Source organism: Pipistrellus kuhlii, unplaced genomic scaffold, assembly GCF_014108245.1.
Source record: "Pipistrellus kuhlii isolate mPipKuh1 unplaced genomic scaffold, mPipKuh1.p scaffold_m20_p_9, whole genome shotgun sequence".
In the NCBI taxonomy this organism is placed as follows: domain Eukaryota; kingdom Metazoa; phylum Chordata; class Mammalia; order Chiroptera; family Vespertilionidae; genus Pipistrellus; species Pipistrellus kuhlii.
The window spans coordinates 1,779,778-1,799,554 of record NW_023425595.1 but is presented as its reverse complement, the minus strand read 5'-3'; the positions used below and the strand labels follow the sequence as shown (position 1 = coordinate 1,799,554).

General features: G+C 42.8%; 1 protein-coding gene and 1 non-coding gene across 3 annotated transcripts in view; one reads left to right on the top strand and one right to left on the bottom strand.

Annotated features, from left to right (window-relative positions):
- Positions 1-19,777, bottom strand: part of KIAA1549L (KIAA1549 like) — a 189,399-nt gene that overhangs the window by 141,192 nt on the left and 28,430 nt on the right. The window lies entirely within an intron of this gene.
- Positions 18,630-18,733, top strand: LOC118713814. Its single transcript, XR_004986382.1, has one exon. It is a non-coding gene; the product is annotated as a U6 spliceosomal RNA (small nuclear RNA).

The following is a 19,777-nucleotide window of genomic DNA, read 5'->3' as shown; positions in this document are numbered from 1 at the left end:
AGAAGGTTCCTTTACAAAATGCCATGTTATCATCACAGCAGAAATGCTTTATTCATATACACAGGATGTCCCAAAAAATGTATGCATACTCTAACAGCTGATAGCTCAATTTTGAAAATTAGATTTACTTTAATAAACACTGCCTTTATAATTATTCAGTGTGTGTATACTTTCGGGGGGGGACAACCTACGCATGTGTGATAAGACTGCTGGTTTACAGTGCCTCCGTATTACTGGTTCCAATTCCACTTCCTCTCTTAGGAAATTGAGGAAATTAGTCTTATCATTAACTACTTTTTTCCATCAAGAATAAAGATGTAGCTGAAACTGGTTTGGCTCAGTGGATAGAGCATCAGCCTGTGGACTGAAGTGTCCCAGGTTCAATTCTGGTCAAGGGCATGTACCTTGGTTGCGGGCACATCCCTGCAGGAGGCAGCTAATTGATGTTTCTCTCTCACCGATGTTTCTAACTATCTCTCTCCCTTCCTCTCTGTAAAAAAATCAATAAAATATATATTTTTTTAAAAGAAGATATAATTTAAATATGCCATAGAGGTTAATAATGTAGATGTCTCTTCAGAATCTGTAAATAAAGATGTATTTCAATAGATTTGGCTTTCTTTTCCATTCTGTGGATTTTAAGTACTAAAACTATCATTCTGAAAAGAATCTATAAATTTCACCAGACTACCAAAGGGGCCCAAAAAGGATAAGACTACTTTGACTACTAATGAACTACAACCAATGTTGGATGCCAAGCGAAATCAACAACTTTGAAAAGCACAGCATCTTACCCATCCACCATTTACACCTTCAAAATTGCCTGGCATATCTCATTAGCAGAAGCTGTTTCCAAGTCAGGTGTAAGAGGCTCAGTAAACCAAGCTCATTTATCGGGTCCTTTGATGTGATATTTTGAGATATTTCTTACAAAAATAGCTTTCTCTCAAATAGCACTTGGCTCCAAAGCAGATCACTGGGTGATCAAAATCTCTTGCATCAACTTTATTATCAGATGTGCTGACTATCTCACTGTTTAAGAACAAACATCTTCAGCTTTGTCTTTTCTCTCCATGCTACCAATTTTTAAAGGTCTGTATTCATTGGAATGCTTGAAGGGACTAATTATTTATTACTCTTTGACTTGTCTATGTCATTGGTAAAAAAAAAAAAAATCAGGAAAAATATTTTGTTAATGAAAACAGGGCTTTAAAACGTGGTTAACTGCAAAGAAGAGTTGCATTCATGCCTTAAAGGAGTGTTCGTAGCTTGTCATTAAACAATCATTTTCAATATCACACGTATTTTAACAAGTCACATAAAGACAACTACTTTAGTTAGATGTAGATGCCATCTAACGCTGAGCCCACATTCAAGGGTTTCTCTACCACGCTGTCCTTATCAGGGAATTAACCAACTGCCTAACAGTGAGGTTGGTTTTTCAGTCAACGCCTCCAGAATAATGGGTAGATTCATCTTACAACATGGTGATGGGTGATTAAATAAAGAGATTCAGGGCCAAATCCCTTGCATGAATCACTATAAATATTTAAAAAGATGATAGTGTTTAACACTATTTAAAATTATCTTAGGAACAGCCCTAGCTCAGCTGCTTGGAACATACACACACACAAAAAGGCCGTGGGTTCACTATCCAGTCAGGGCACACACCTAGGGTGAGAGTTTGATCCTGGGTCAGGGCTCATCGGGGCATCCATGTTTCTCTCTCTCACACATTGATGTTCCTCCCTCTCTCCACCCCACTGAAATGGGAGCTCTGTGAGATAAGGGCTCTTACTGTCACGCTGTCCATTACTGTAGTCAAACCTCTAAAATATGCAGAGCACATGCAGAACCTTGGTTTCTGCAACAAGATGGGTGGAGAAGCCTCATCTAATACAAATAGCTTATGGAAAAGGATACAAGTTTTTTAAATTTGATTTGAAACATGGCTGAGGTTGCAATTAAGTAAATTGGAAGCCAGAAACTGGAAGAAAGTACAATTTTACTGTGCAATGCAGAGCTGGCACTTGCCCCAAGGACATCCGAGGACCAAGGAGCCTGGGTTCTTACACTGCAGGGGGCCAGCAAACAACAACACCGGGGGCCTGGTCATGGCCACGGGCCAGGTCAAACACCCCTTTCCAAAAAGCCACAGTCCTCAGGCAATGAGGCAGGGGGGGAAAAAACAAAAAGAACCTGTCCTTCAGGAGGCTTATCTATACTGGCCTGGAGCATAGTGGGCAGAGAAAAGAAAAAGTCTCTTCTGAGACTCTCACCAAAAGCCCACACTCATAACTTCAGGGCCAGAGTTCATGCTGCTTGGAAGAATAATCACCACCACCACTACTGAGCTGAAAATGTGATTAAAGCAGCGCTTGGCTGTCATTATCCTGTGTCTGGAATAGATGCAAATCCTCTCTCTCTGGAGAAAGACACTTTAAACACAGGTCTCTAATAATTCCCACAGAAAAAGTTTCAAGGCATAAGAAAAAAAAAACACAAAAAATAAGAGTAAGTGAAAGTTATCCAAAAACTGGGGATTTTGCAATGATCAGATATACAATACATAATTAAGTTTAATATGTATAAAAAAATTAATAGAGGAGAGTAAAGATATGATGAAGACAATTAGCTAAATAATTTTTAAAGAGCTAAATAGAATTTTCTAAATATAAAATATAATAATGAAAACAAAAAAATATGTAATATATTAGACATAGCCAAAAACAGATTTTATGAACCTTAAAGCAGACTTGAAGAAATTACCCAGAATGTAGCATAGAGAGACCAAAGTAAAATACATGAAAGAGTTTAACCTGCTCTTTCTGGAGCACAGAGTGAGTTTTAACATTTGTCTAACCATATTTCCAGAAAAGAAAAAATAAGGAGGCTGAGGCAGAGGCAATATTCAAAAAAAATAAGGGCTAACTTTTTTTTCAAATGAAAGACGTGAATTATGAGCTTGAAGAAATGCCATAAATCCCAAGCAGAACGAATAAAAAGAAATCGGTATCTAGGCATTAAAAAATGTCAGCATTTAGTAAAGTTGAAGAAACCAAAATCAAGAAGAGAATAATAGCAGCCAGAGAGAAAAGGCAGGCCACTGACAAAGATCAGGCTGACTTGTCAGCCTCAAACATGAAAGTAAAATTATGTCTTCAAAAAGTTGACCATAACTGTCAATCTAGAATAAGCTAAGTTTTCTCTCAAGACAAGGCCGAGACATTTTCAGGCAAACAAAAACGGACAGAAGCCATTACTGACAGGTTCCCACTGGAGGAATTTCAAAGCAATGTGCTCAGAAAGAAGGAAAGTGATTCTGAAGGAAGATCTGAGCTGTCAGAAGGAATAGCTAAGCGGTGACGTGTGAACGGGTACAATTGAACAAGTTTTCTCTCTTTGAGTCCAACCTGGGTGTGTTTTGAGACTTGACCCAAACTATGCTCGTTAGAAAAGGGAGGGGAGCTGAAGGCTTATTACTCACATACACAAAAAAAGACAAATTTTACATGGCTAACTATAAATCACTCAACTAAGAAATGTTGGTCATAATTTACTCTTTCATTTTCATGCAAACTATAGTGCTGTAATTTAATACCATTTCACAGGAGAGAATGCTATATGCAAATGAAAATTTTCAAGGGAACAATAATTTTACCAAATCCTTTTGAGAGATTATTCTTAAGCCCCTTTCTGTAAACATCTTATTCAATAATTTCCTTCTGGCTGAGACTCTCTGAAACTGGTTCTCTCAGATGAATGGCACGTTGTGATTTAAGCTTCCCCTGGCCCACACGCTAACTCATGGAGACTCTCCTCCTTGGTATTAGCATTCATTTCAGAAAGGAGGAAGAGAGACTGGGAGAGTCCTAAACAAAACCAGTTGAGCATGGAGATTTTTTTCAGCTCTAAATCACTAATGGACCAGAACACATTCAGAAATTACCAGTCACCAGCATATGTTGGATCTGATGGTCCTATGCAAGACAAGAACCGTAGTGTCTGAGCACCCCACCTACATCTTTTTTCAATATATTTTTATTGATTTCAGAGAGAGGGAAGAAGAGGGAGAGAGAGATAGAAACATCAATGATGAGAGAGAATCATTGATCAACTGCCTCCTGCACGCCCCACACTGGAGATTGAGCCCAAAACCTGTGCACGTGCCCTGACCAGGAATCGAGCCCATAGTTCCATCTTAAAGGACCCTCAAATCCCTGCACATTGATCACAGAGAGGCATAAAGGGAAAAGGTCAATAGAGGAAGAGTCCTTATGACCTCATACGGTGCTTTCAGGAGCTACAGCAGCATGATGAGCATCTTCTGACTGACAGCAAAGACTCAAATACCCAAGTCTCTGAGAGATGTTTCTGGAACTGAATCCAGTCAAGAGAGATCAACCAAAGGACTTACGTGCACACATATGAGCCTAACCAGTGGTCAAGGACAATAGGAGGATGGGGGCATGAGTAAGGGGGAGTGGGGGATTGGAATGGGGGGTTGAGGACAAATATGATACCTTAATCAATAAAGAAATTAAATTTTTTTAAAAAGGTAGTAGAAACCCAATTTAGTGGAAAAACATAGAGCTAGAAAATCAAATTGTGTTTTCAGTTCTGCCAATTACTCTATGACTAACAAATTATTATTATTATTATTATTTTATTATTAAGCCAACAAATAAACCCATGAATGACTTGGGTATTAAAAAAAAAAAAAAAAGAACTTCAAATGATAGTAATTCTAGAAAGTTCCACGGAATCAAATAATTGGTGTCACAAGTTCCACTTGAATGAGCTCCCCTCTCTTTGTCATGGGAGGCTGGGGTGCTCCTTGCCTCCCAGCCTTTCCTGGGGTGTGCTGGCCAGCGTGACCCCTGCTGGCTGGACCCCCAGGACAGGCGGCCTCTCCAGTCTCGACTCCCTCCTCCTGAAGTGTCCCAGCCAAAGAAAAGACAAGACCTACATCCAATGGGGTTCTGTGATACACCAGGCATTAGATAAGGAGAAATTGGGGTGAAAACGAGGACTAGAACTTTAAGTCTGTGTCTTAACTGGTTGACAATAGAACTTTAAGTCTGGGTCTTTTCTGTTTAAACAAGACAGCTTAGTGAAGCCAACAGTCAGTAAACCATCAGCTAAACTAATATTCCCCCAGAAATGACTAGTAATTTGACTCAATCAAATTTACTATCTCTCTTAAAATAGTAAGGCTCCTTCTAAAACGATCCATCTGAACCAAATTTTTGTCCAAAAAATAAATAAATAAATAAGAAAGGAAAAAAAAAAAAAAGATCTGCCCAGTTTGCCAACAGTGGAAAAACAGGGACAGGGACAGGGCCGAAGAGAGCTTGGCAGTGGGAGAAGGAATCCAGATGAGAGAGAATCTCTGAATTCAGAGACGGAATGCAGGCTGAGTTCAGAGAAGGAACCAGGGAATAGGCCCCTTTCCCCAGCCTGGGCACACACATGGGTGGGGGTGGGAGATGAGAGACAGGTGCTCTGCACCCACACCTGGCCTAGAGCAGCAGGGTGACTTCCCAGCTGACCCACTGGGACAAGAGTGGTAATAAACAGTCAGCTCTGATCACCGTAAGTGTAGGAACTGGGTGGCAAAGAGCAGGCAGGGTGAACATCGTCTTGGGGTTGACCAAGGTGAGCCTGACCAGCAGGAGGTGGGAAGTTGTAATAGTTCTTATGTATCAAGGGTTTTCTACTAGTATGTGCTGCATGGATAAACACTCTCACCCTCACAACCATCCTGTAAGGTATGAAGAGTGATTCCCTCACAAATGAGGGAGGGTTCCGAGAGGATGCAGGGTGTCTCTTTGGTCAGCAGCGGAGCTTAGAAGAGTCTGCGGCTCTACACCTCCTGGTCCATGGCTCTTCCGTCTCCATCGGAGCCGTCTGCCAGTGATCACGCTGCTTGAATAAACACTCTTTCCTCTTCCGGCATCTTCTCAATATGTCATTTTTTTTTCTTTTTTAATCTAGGCTAAGAGGAGATAAAAGCCTTTTTCCATTCACATCCACAAAAGGCCACCACCCCAGAATAAATCTACTTTGTCAAGCTCTAATCCATTTTTAAAGTAATACATATACATAAGAGGGCTCTAACATTTTTAACGTGCTTTACAAATGGAACACCGTGTTATTAAATAATTACCACACTTGTTTATGCAGGCCAACTCATCGGAGAGTATTTTGAGACTAGAACAAAAAATTACGGACAAAAAAAAAAAATTAGTGCTGATAAGGCGAGACAGCTAGAACTACTGCATAGAGGCTTAAGTTAACAATTCTGGCGTGTAAGTAAAACCTTCCTTTCACAAGCAAAATGTCCATTTCCCAGAGGATACTCCGTGTTGGGGTTGAAGGATTTCTGGGGGGTGGGGAAGGTATTAAGGGACCTGGGCTCAAACCCCAGCCCTGCCCCTAGCTAGATAGCTGTGGGTAGGCATGATACCAGACTCCTTCACTTCCCTTCTTTCCCATCTTTCCTCCTGCATCTCAGTTCCTCCTCTGAAAGGTGGTTTGCCGTCCCAATTAAGAGTGAGACTTTTGCCCTCACATGTTTGGCTCAATGGATAGAGCATCGGCCTGCAGATTCAAGGATCCTGGTCAAGGGTATGTACCTTGGTTGTGGGCACATCCCCAGTAGGGGGGGGGAATGCAGGATGCAGCTGATGGATGTTTCTCTCTCATCAATGTTTCTAACTATCTATCCCTCTTCCTTCCTCTCTATGAAAAATCAATAAAATATATATTAAAAAAAAAAAAAAGAGTGAGACCCTAGGCGGTTGGGCTCAGTGGACAGATCATTGACCTGCGGACTAAAGGGTCCTGGGTTTGATTCCAGTCAAGGGCAGGTATCTCGGTTGCAGGCTCCTCCCCGGCCTGGGTCCTGGTCAGGGCTTGTGCAGGAGGCAACCATTTGATGTGTTCCTCTCACATCGATATTTCTCTCTGTCTCTCCCTCTCTCTTCAACTCTCTCTCTCTAAAAAAAATCAATGGAAAAATATCTTCGAGTGGAGATTCTTTAAAAATAAAATTAAAAAAGAGTGAGAATCTGGGGAGCCAGACTGCCTGGGTTTGTGTTCTGCCTCCACCATTACCGGGTGTGACCTTGGACAAGTTACCTAACCATTCTGTGCCTACTTTCCATCATCTCTAACAAAGGATAACAACAGCGCCTACCATGATGGTTAATTTTTCATGTCAACTTGACTGCACCATGGAGTATCCATATATTTGGTTAAACATTATGCTGGGTGTGTCTGTGAGGGCATCTCTGGATAAGAGTAACTTAATAAAGAAGATGCCCTCCACATGGTGGGTGGACCTCATCCTATCCTTTGAAGGCCTGAATAGAATATAAGGCCAAGAAAGAATTCGCTCTCTCTGCCCTGTCTTCTAGCTGGGACACTGGTCTTCCCCTGCCTTTGGACTCAGACTAGAACTAAGCCACCTGCTCTCCTGGGTCTCTCTCCGGCCAACTGCAGATCTTGGATTTCTCAGCCTCCATGACTGTGTGTGCCAATTCCTTATAATAAATCTCTCTACAGATAGATATATTAATAGGTTTAGGCATAAGTATAGATAGATATATAGATATCTCTTACTGGTTCTGTTTCTCTGGAGAACCCAGACTAATACACTCTCTCAGAGTTACTTTGGAATCAAATTAGCTAATACTCTGCACATCATGAGACCTCAATAAATATAGACCTCAATAAATACAGACCTCAATAAATATAGCACTAGACATTTAGCATCCTAGTCCTATGAGTCTTTTTAAAAGAACCATAAAATGTGTAGAGACAAGAGGTTTTTTTAAAAAAAGCTACAGGATTGTGAAAATTTAGGTTACTTCACATGCAACCGTAAGTATCCTCATTTTCTTTACTGAGCCAGATGTGTGATTTACAGCAACACTGCAACTACGGTGAATCTAAAAAAAAAAAAAATAAAATAAAATAAAAAAAAAAGTGCCAAGAAAAGACTGATGCCAGGCTCTCAATTACAGCCTCATTTGCTTCCTCATCTTTGGACTTACTGCCTCTTTCTAAAGCAAATGTCAGCCCCATCCCCACTCAGATGGCCTTTGCATTTGCTGAACTTAATTAGAACAAGTCAAGACACTAATACTCAGACATCAGCACTCAGAGTTAATTAGCTAGATACAGTGCAATTCTTACTGGGCAAGTCAGAGGAACACCCTTGGAAGAGCTAAAAGGAAACGGCTAAAAGGAAAGCTAAAAATCTTGAGCTTTTCCAAGTCACCTTTTATTTGCCCCCTTTCCAGAAATAACGCAGCCTTTCCTTTGGCCATTTCTAGGAAATAAAACACCAGCCCGCCATTTACACTGCCAGCTGACATCACTCCTCGATTCTTTTCAAAATCAAGAGATGACACGGGCAGTTCTTCAGAGCAACTTTCTGCTGGGAACCAATCACACAACGGCTTTACGTATTTTGGTGGCTTTCAAATTCAATACCCAAAGGGCATTTTTAAAATCTATTTACCACAAACTATTCAAACTACCTAAAGAATCTCCTCAAAAATGCCCGTATTTCCCATGCCTATGAGCTGAGATCACAAATATTATATAGGAGGAAAGGTACTTTCCGCTCAGAATCTCAGGAGCTTTACAGATGACAAAACTATCATTGTGCCCACAAAGGACTACAGAAACAATTTCCAGTTATGAAACCTCACTGGGACTGGATTCCCAAACACCTTTCCAGAGAAAAGTCATTGCAGGTGATCTCCGATTTTAAGTCATCATGAGGCAAGGTCAAGTGGAGTGAGATTTCCCTGGTGCTACTTCAAAGCTTCATTCAACAAATATTAATTGGCCACCCATTGTGTGAACAGCATGGTGCTAGGAGCTTGGGTCTACAGCCAGCGGAAAACAAAACAGGAACACCCCCTGCTCTCTCAGAGCTGCTTCTGACTGGGTCCCCAGTAGGTCTGATCACATGACATGACAGAAGCTGCCTATGGGACCCTGCGGGACCCTGACATCCCAAAGGGCACAGCAGAGATCTGGGGAAACTGAGACAAAAGCAGAGCAAGGGCCCAGCCAGCGTGGCTCAGTGACTGAGCATTGACCTATGAACCAGGAGGTCATGGTTCAGTTCCTGGTCAGGGCACATACCCGGGTTGCAGATCCCCAAAGAGGGGTGTGCAGGAGGCAGCTGATCTATGATTCTCTCTCATCATTGATGTTTCTATCTCTCTCTCCCTCTTCTTTCCTCTCTAAAATCAATTTTTTTAAAAAAATTTTAAACAGAGGAAGGGCAGGTGTAAACAGCTCTAGGAGAAACTGCTTCCAAGTTACAGCACACTTTGCTTATAAACATGAAACTATGCAGAAATAAATGGAAATGGAAAACCATTTTTCAAAATCAAAGAAGAAATAATTGGCCAGATCTTACCTAACAAGTTATCAAAGCACACCCTCAGGATAAGTTCAGGCCTTTAGGAGGTACAATTTTCCCACATGCTGAAATTTTTTGTTAATCAAGGGAAAAAGGCTCAGTTACATAACATTCTTTCCACCTACATTCCCCAAACATGGCATATGACAAATAAGAGTCTGTTCCAGCATTTCCCAAAAATATTTTGTGAAAAACAGGCAGAGAGAGAGAAAGAGAGAGAGAGAGAGAGAGAGAGAGAGAGAGAGAGAGAGAGAGAGAGAGAGAGAGAGAGAGAGAGAGACAGAGAGAGAAAGAGAGAGAGAGAGAGAGAAAGAGAGAGAGGGAGGGAGGGAGAAATGGCCCCAAAATTTTCTTTTTAGAGATTTTTAATGAACATTAGCATATTACAAACTATAAGTCCCACATATCTTTGTTCCTGTATTGGACAAATTGGGACTATTTATAAACACTAGGACTACAGCAATGAATGAAAAACAAAGTCCTTCCTTACAGGGAGTTGACATTCTAATAGGGGATATCAAGCAATAAATAAGTGCTAAGGAGAAAAAATAAGCAGAGAGATATTAGAAAAGGGAAAATATTGGGTGGTTTGTTTGTGGTTTTGTTTTTTTTAGAGAGAGAGAGGTCAGAAGACCTCATTGACAAAATGACATTTAAGCAGAGACTGGAAGGAAGAAAGCCATGTGGCCTTCAGGAGGAAGAGCACTCCAGCCAGAGGAAGCAGTATGTGTAAAGGCCCTGGGGTAGGAGTGTGTTTGACGGGTATCGGTCACAGTGGAGAGTTTAGTGTCGGCTGGAGTGGTGTAAGCAAAGTGGAGAGTGGTAGGAGACAAGATGGGAGAGGAAGCCAGAGCTAAATCAAGTAGCTATTTTGGCTCAAATCTGGAGTGAAATGAGATGCAATTAGATGTTTCAGAGCAGAGCTGTAAGATGATCTAGCTCACAATTGAACACCACTCTTGCTGTTGTGTTTTACACAGAATAGATGGTGGAGGCAAGGGGAAAGCAGGGAGACCAATTAGTAAACAACTTCAAAATTCCAGCAGACAAATGATGGCGCTTTGGATCAGGGAGACTGCAGTGAAGGTTGTGAGACACGATCAGAATTTGGAGATATGTTGAAGGTAGGGAAAAAAAAAAAGAGGTCAAGGACAACTCCAACATTTCTGGCCTGAGGATCTGGAAGGATGCAGTCACCCAGGGAAGTGGAAATAGAAAAAGAAGAGGTCTGAGCTCTGAGAAGTTTAATGTTCAGAGATCAGGAAGATGAGGAGGAATCAGCAATAGTTACTGAAAAAAATGAAGACATAATGGTTTGTGGGAAGCCAAGCGAAGAAAGTATCTCAAGAAGGAAGAAGGATTCTTCCTTAAATGCTGCCTTGAGGACAATAAAATAAGGAATTAAAATGGATCACTGGGCCCTGCCCAGCTAGCTCCCCTGGTGAGAGCATCCTCCCAATATGCTAGATTAAGAATTCAATCCCCAGTCAGGGTACTGCAAAAATCAATCAATGAAGGAATAAGTGGGACAACAAATTCCCTCTCTCTCTCTCTCTCTCTCTCTCTCTCTCTCTCTCTCTCTCTCTCTCTCTCTCTCCTTTCCCCCCTCTCTTTTTCTCCCCCTCCCCCACCCCTTCCCCCCTCTCCCCCGCTTCCTCCTCCTCCTCCTGCTCTTCTTCTTCCTCTCTCTCAAATCAATTTTTAAATAAATTTCTTTCAAACAAAATGGACCACTGGATTTGACAAAGTAGGAAGCCATTGGTGAACTTGATAAAAGCAACTCTGTAGGTTGATAAAGATAAAAACTCAATGAGAGTAGATTCCAGAGAGAGAGTGGGAAATTCAACAACAAAACAACCAACCCGATGAGAAATGTGAAAGGACTTGAATAGACATTCTCCGAAGTTATAGAAACAGCCAAAGAGCACATGAAAAGATGTTCAATATCATTAACCATTAGGGAAATGCAAATCAAAACCATAACAAAATACCACTTCCCATCTACTAGGGTGGCTAGAAAAAAAGGCAAGAAATACCAACTGTTGGTAAGGGTGTGAGAAAATCGAACCCTTGTGCATTGCTGGTGGTGATGGAAAATGGTCCAGCCACTTGGTCCAAGCCTCCAATAGCCTGATGCTCCTCAAAAAAGTGAGACATGGAATTACCGTTTGACCCAGCAATTCCATTCCTATGGAATGTACTGCCTGAGTGTACTGAGAACAGATATTCAAATACTTAAATATGAATGTTCACAGCCGCACTGTTCACAACAGCCAAAGGTGGAAACAAGGCAAATGTCCACGGATGGTTTAATGGATAAACAAAATGTGCTCTATACATGCAATAGGATGTTCCAGGCAATAAAAAGGAATGAAATTCTGACGTGAGCCACATCGTGGATGAACCTTGAAAACCTTACGCTAAGTGACATAAGGTCAACATATTGTATGCCTCCATGTATATAAAATATACAAAATAAGAAATCTATGGAGACAGTCCTGTGCTTAAACAGATAACAGGGGATAAAAAGACACCGGTATCCCTTATTACTCTTTTTTTAATGCAGAAATGACGATGGAGGGGCCAGGTCTGGAGGCCCGCAGGGGAGCACAGGCATCGATGGTCAGGGGAGCACCAGTAAGAGGACAGGACAGCAGAGTGGCAAGCTGCCGGAATCCGAGCTCTGGAGTCAGACTCCCACTCCAGCAGAGCGATCCTAGGCCAATGAGTCTCTGAGCTGCATCATAAAGATGGGGGAGGGGACCGTTACCTGCCTCTCCAGGATGCCGTGAGGATGAATGACAATAAGCACTTAGCACGCAGCTTCTAGACTATAAGAGACGCCCAGTGTAAGGAGGTGATCGTCACTGTGAGCCAGTCAGCCCTGTCGCATGAGCCCAGTGAAAAGCGGTACAGCCCAAACCCCGTCAGCTCCAGGTACCCAACCACCTGCGCACCAGGATGGTCGCCGGGACTCTCCAAGCTGATGCACCTTGCTCTCACTGACAGTCAGGGACTGCATCAGTCAAGATGTACCTGGACTGCTTTAGCTCAAGAGCAAATGAGTGTTTCTAGCCCCTAGGTTTATATGCCACAGATAAAGACACCCCCCTACCTTATAAAACCACAAATAAAGCCCTCTCCTCTTCTATAAAACATCATCTCTCCATGCTACCAGTTTCTAAAGGTATGTGTTCATTTGAATGCTTGAAGGAACTAATTATTTATTACACTTTGACGTTTGTCTATGTCGTTGATAAAAATGAATTCATTAGAGAGAGAGAGAGAGAGAGAGAGAGAGAGAGAGAGAGAGAGAGAGAGAGAGAGACGATGTTTTATAGGAAGGAGAGGGGCCTTTATTTGTGGCACATAAACCGAGGAGCTAGAAACAACAACACAGTGTCACGCGTGAAGTTATTTTAGACTTACGGAAAATTACACAAACGCTACAGAGAGTTCGGTACCCTCCCGCCAGCTTTCTCCCACAGTAACGTCTTACATAACCATGACACAAACTACCAGCTGCTCCACAGCCCTTCTTTGAAAGCTGCCAGCCTTGCCTCTGATGTTCCTTCTCTCCTGGAGGATCCCGTCCTGCAGTTCGTCCTCAAGTCTGCGCGGCCTCCACCCAGCTGAGGCACTTCCTCGGGCTTCCTCTCACACAGACGTGACATCTGCAAAGAGACCTGGTCGGGTATTTTGCAGAATGTCCCTCAATTTGGGTTTGTCTGATACTTTTTCATGATCGAGTGCGTTTGTTCGTTTTTTTAGTAAAAATCCCCCAGATGTGATGTTTGCCCTTCTCGGTGCATCAGAAGAGGGGGTGCACGTCGCTACACCTCCTTACTGGGGCTGTCCCCTTTGACCATTTGGCTAAGGCGTTGTCTTACTGGGCTTCTTCACCCATATGACGTTTGGTGCAGAGTGAAATAGAATTCCAGCCTTTCCCCTGATCCTATGGAAATAAGCACATGTTTTCATCCACATCCTCACATCTACCCTGTTTCCCCGAAAATAAGGCAGTGTCTTATATTATTTTTTTCTCCCAAAGTTGCACTAAGTCTTATTTTCAGGGGATGTCTGATCTTTCCATGTGCTAGGTCTTATTTTCGGGGAAACGCATATATACTGCTAGAGGTAATCGAGCCCAGCACCCAAACGATTTATTTTTGTTTCTTCTTTTAGTCATATTCTAGAGTATTTTATACTCAACTATGTTTAAAATACAAGAATTTTAGCTATACCCTCAGCCCATCGCACCTGCTCCCTTACTCATTCAGCCACATCCAGCATCCCTTCACTTCTTACGGGTCCCCAAACCCCCTGCCAGAACTCAGGTATCAAAATTTCTGTCCGTGATGAGCTCACATTCAAGACTCTTTACCACCATCATCTCTATTTCCCACTACTTTGAAGGTTTGTGTTATTAGCCGCTTTTGAGAGAATGAAGAAAGCTCAGAGAGTTTAAGTAATTTGCCCCAGATCTAAAATTGAATATGTGGGAGAACAGAAATTCACCCTCAAGGCCATCTGAGTTTCTCAGACTTCTGACACAATACCCACCTGCAATATGAAGTCTGATCAATGTGAGAGGAAACAGCTTCCTGCGACCCAACTCCCCAAACACCAACAAAAATGTGTTATCCTATCATAATGACGACTACTTTTTCTGTGGTGTGTATGTGGTCCTTCCCTGGACCTTTTCTTTCTAAATTCTGTAACAGCTATGAGGTGGGCAGCATGTACCTCATCTCACAGAGGTCAGAAAAGCAAAGCACATGCTCAAGATCTGAAACCGAAACCAAATCCAAAAACCTAATGTAAATCTGACCACACCTCTAATTTACGGAAAATAAAACACAAAGATACTATCATCAGAATCCAAGCGGAGAAATCCTATAAGACAAACCACCTAGTTTCCTTTTCTTTGCACTTTTATGTGAAAAAAATAGAGATGAAGAACGGACAGATCAAAAGAAACTTAAGACATTTTTATAAATTGCAAGATGTGGACCTTATATGGATCCTGATTCACACTGTAAAAACAAAAAGAAAATGTATAACATTTTGATTCTATTGGGAATGTACCCAGAAATCTGATATTAAAAAATTATTAATTTACTCAGATGTGATAGTGATATCTTAGTTGTTTTTAAAAAATTCCTATCTTTCGCCGAAACTGGTTTGGCTCAGTGGTAGAGTGTCGGTCTGCGGACTGAAAGGTCCCAGGTTCGATTCCGGTCAGGGGCATGTACATTGGTTGCGGGCACATCCCCAATAGGGGGCATGTAAGAGGCAGCTGGTTGATGTTTCTCTCTCATCGACGTTTCTAGCTCTCTATCTCTCTCCCTTCCTCTCTGTAAAAAATCAATAAAATATTTAAAAAATAAAAAAATAAAAAATAAAAATTCCTATCTTTTTTAGATTTATGTTGAAATATCTATGAATGAAAATAATGGGACATCTTGAATTTTATTTAAAACTAGAGGCCCGGTGCACAAAATTCATGAAGGGGGGAGGGGGGTCCCCTCAGTCTAGCCTGCCCCCTCTCCAACCCAGGACCCCTCAGGGGATAAGGCCTAAACTGGCAGTTGGACATCCCTCTCACAATCCAGGACCACTGGCTCCCAACTGCTCACCTGCCTGCCTGTCTAATCGCCCCTAACTGCCCCCCCTTGCTGACCTGGTTGCCCTCAAATGCCCAACCCTCCCCACCCCCCCACCCCCCCACCCCCCTGCTGGCCTGGTTGCCCCACGCAGCCTGCTGTTAGGTCGTTTGGTCATCCCTCACTAACCCCCCTCTGGGCTGGTCACCCCACCCCACACGGCCGGTTGTTCAGTCATCTGTACAGTTGTTTCAATCGTGACGGCCCCTGGCTTTTTATATATTAGGATGGTATTGGGGGAAGAGTAACAGAGGGTGCTATAGTTGAAACAAATTGGGCCTTCGTTAATAAATGATGGGCTCATTATATTATTTCTCATATTTTGTGTATATTTGCAATCCTCCATAATAAAATATTACCCAAAAAAATGTCCAAGTTCACATACTACAAACGAGGGGCAGAATCGGGACTTGAACTCAAGTGACTCAAGTTCAAATGTTGTCTTCCTCCCACTCTTGCTACCGCAACTGATGTCTTTCCTATATATTCATCCCATTTCAAATCTTATATTCCAAAGGAAATGCCACAACAAATCATTCTTATACTCCCGAAGATTCTTCTTTGAAGCTACAATACAAAGCACAAAATATAGCCATTAAAGAAGCAAGTATTAGCAGGAAGATCCCCGATACCCCATGGTGACAGAGAAACACTTTCAACACCTGCACTTCTTTGCTGCAAATTCAGAGAGAAAATCATCAGAGCGTGGGTCAACCAAGAGAACTAAGAGTCCCCTAAGTGACACATCTTTCCAACAGACCTTGAGGACCAAGAAGAGCTATTTTGTAAGAAACAGAAAAGGTTCTCCCTGCTCTAGATAGTAAGACCTATGAACACTTTAAAAAGTGCCCTTGTATTCATTCATCCTAGGCTCTCAAAATTTCCTTGAGATAGAGTTAGATCACATATTAACATCCCTATCCTACACAGGAGCAAATAAGATATAAAGATGTCAAGATGTGATACCTGGACAGGACTTGAAGCCAAGATTTCATTCATTCATTCATTCATTCAACAAGCACTGACTCCCTGCCCACTTTCTATTTTATTCTAAGTGCTGAGTATAGAGATACCCAATGTCTCTGGACTAGATGGGTTTAAGCTTCCCCACACCCTGCACAGAGTCCAAGAGGAAAGCACTTCCCCATCACCTTCTCTCACCCAATCGCATCCTGAGTCCCACAGACATCCAGGATTCAGCAAAAGCAGGCTAGCTGTGGGTGGTTGCTAAGGGCATCGTGTATTTAAAGCTTGAATGAAGATGGTCCTTATCCTGGTTGAATCCCTTCTGTTTGCCCTTCTCATCAGTATCCAGAGCAGGGTGTGTATTTCCACATGTAATAAAAGACAAAACCTGAAAAGAAACGGTGCCAGCTTTACCCAAGATAAATGAATCACACGTATGTCATTCAGCTAATATTTACTGAGCACTTTCTATAAGCCAGGTACATGGGTGACCCAATTAATGGATGTAAGACAGCCTCGGCAGTCCAGGAGCCTGCACTGAGTCGGACTATAATCACATACATAACAGCCCGAGGGACAGTGTTGTTGGTGAACAACTTTGAGGAGCCATAAGCTTTTCCTTGTTTTTCATGACAGCGTCCACTGATCTACATCTCACAATAAGCCACATGTGTCACATACTATAAATTTAGCTCAGAAAGAGGAGGTTGAAAAGGGTGTATTACAATTGATCAAAATATAAGGACTGGCATCTCGTTTTTTAAAGCTTATTTTAAAAGAAACGCATGTCTAGGGATCACCTCCAGCTGGGGGGCGGGGGTGGAGAAGAAACGTCTCAAGGAGGATGGAGCATCTGAGGGAGACCTGGAAGGAGGCGAGAATCCCAGCAGGCAAGCTGGTGTGGGAGGGCATTCCTAAGCTGTCCAAGCAAAGTGACAACAGGCAAGAAAAGGGCGAAGCCCACCCTGGGAACTAAGGATGCAATGCATCTGGAGGAAGCACACAAGGCAATGGTTGTTTATCGTATGTGTGACTGAGGGTCAGCCAGGGATGCTAGGACCATACTGTACCCTCTCTCAGGGATGCTGACTCAGAAAATCAGAAGGGTGGGTCCTGGGGATCAGCAGGGATGGGTGGATCAGGATGACACTCTGGGAATCAGTAGGACAAGAGGCATGGTGAGAGACCTGGGGGGGGGGGGGGGGGGCCAAGCATGCTTGGCTCCAGGACACGTACTTCCTAGGGCAGGGATTGCATGGACAAATGTCATGCCATCAGAATTACACTTGGAAGAGTGTGAATCTCAAAGTGTGGTCCATACAGCTCAGCAGCTGCACCTAGGAACTTGTTAGAAATGCAAATTATCGGACCCCACCTCAAATATACTGAATCATATTGTTGGTAGTGTGTTATGGTCCAAACTGTATTAAAATCCCCACCAGTTCCCTTCGCAGCTAACTTCACATGATTATTGTTATCAGCCCTTCCTCCCCCAAAACATGGGTGGTGTGCCGCAAACCAGCTTGTATCTGAGTGACTTACTAACCTGCTTTATCCATCACGTGCCATTCACGTGTGACCAAGGGTCTGTGAATGAATCACAATGATGGTGTTCCGTCAGTACCTCTCAGCCTTGAATGTGCACACAAACCACCTGGAGATCTGGAGAAAGTGCAGATCCTGAATTTGTAAGTCTGAGTGAGGACCTAGGACTACAAGGTTCAAGAGGACGCCATTGCTACGGGTCCACAGCCCACCCTGGGAGCAGCCAGAAACCCTAGGAGTCTAGCAGTTTAAAAGCCCCTGTGTTCAGACACCACCTCCCCACCAGCAGGGCTTTCCTCTCAGATCTGGTCCCCAGGCCCTCTGCCCACACCCCATGTCTTCCCTTTCTCCTAGTCAGCCACTGAGCCAGTACTTCCAGGGGCACAATCCCGAGAGGGAAGAGGGGCTTTCTGTGCCCATCATGTCCACAGAGGGAGCTAATGGCCCTCCCCAAACACTCTCCATGCGCCTCCAGCGGGGCTTTGGCAGTCAGCAGGCTCTGGCTCATTTGTTCACAGAGCTAACTAGCCATTATTTAAAACATAAACGATCAGCTTGAGCTGCATTTAGGGCTGCAAATCATCCATCATTCCTCGGGGTTGGAGGGGCCCGTTATACTCCCGAGGGTCCCATCAGTGGAGAACAGTCAAAATCCCAGCTGAGACCACTGCACTGGCTCGGTGGAGACCCGTGATGCCTGCAGGCAGCACACCCCTGGCTCGTGGGAGCACGGAGTCAGCCTGCTGCACGCTGCGCCAGGTGCCGCTCCATGAGCTCATCCAATATTTTGTGGTTATGAAACATTGCTGCTAAAAAATAAATAAATAAATAAATAAATAAATAAAAAACTGCAGAGTTGCAGCTCAAGTCTTCGCTGTAAATATTTATTAGCTGCAATCATGAGACACAGCTTCTCTATCACTTCAGGATCCGTTTTCTGGTTTTCCCTGCAGGGTAGCTCCATCCCCACTCCTTCCGTCTCTCCCTGAAAAGGTATTTCTTGTGCCTGCTTCGGCAGCCCGTGTACTAGAACTGGAACAATATAGAGAAGGTTAGCATGGCCCTGGGCAAGGATGGCATGCAGATTCGTGAAGCGTTCCTTATGTGTTTTTTTTCAAAGAAAAGTGTTTCTTAGTTGAACTGTTGTATGAAAATCCACATGACCTCTATAAGGACAGCTCCGCTAAAATTAATAAAAGGTTTCTGAGACATAAATCAAGTGTCTTACCATTTGAGGTGGATGAGTGGGGAGTAGCTTTGTGGGCGCTTTTCCTGTACACGAGATCGTAAAACGATTCAATCACCGGGGAATATTTATCACAATACTGTCAGGCAGTGCACTGTAAAAATTTATGCAGCTAAAAGCTCGCGTGAACAATATAAAGAGATTGCTCAGATGTTTTGGACGGATTGGCTCAGCTTTATTACCCGGAGGTTTAATATTATAATAACGTTCTCTTGGAAGGCTCAGTCTGCCTCAATTGCCTTCCCCTGCTGGAAAAAAAAAAAAAAAAAGCCATTCAACAAATTCTATTTAATTGTACACTTATCAAAAAAGAAGAAAATAGCACCATCCCAATGATTCTCTAAGGAAAAAGAGGGGAAAAGTCTAAGGAATAATAAATCTGAAAAAATGAGGGGAAAACAGACTGAGAATAGAAACACTTTGAGCCTCCAAAATGGATTCAAGAACCACCAACATATCCGTAGTGTAAGAGAAACCATCAAGTATAAGGATGGGCTAATGGAAATTTCAAGGTAAGATTATAATTAGATAGCTATGCACCAAACCCGTTACTCAGTTCTCACAAAACCTTGCCACTCAGCATGGAAGCAACAATCATAAATGCTTAGGTTGCCCATTTTTGTTTCTATGTTGCGAGGCAAATGTAAGAGAAAACCATCAAGGATATAGGGCAAGCTCCTGGCATGGAAGATAAGAGACCTGAAATCTAGTCTCAGACTCTCAGAGAGTCTACAATAGAAGCTCAGACGGGGCACGTGGCCAGTTCCCCAGGCTTCATGTAAAATTCGTTTGCCATTATTTTCCTGCGATGTTGTCCCCACCCCTGTACAGCCCTACTAAGAGCTGCTTATACTTTTGAAAAATACAAACTCTCCCCATGAATCCTTTCATCGCTGAGCACCAACC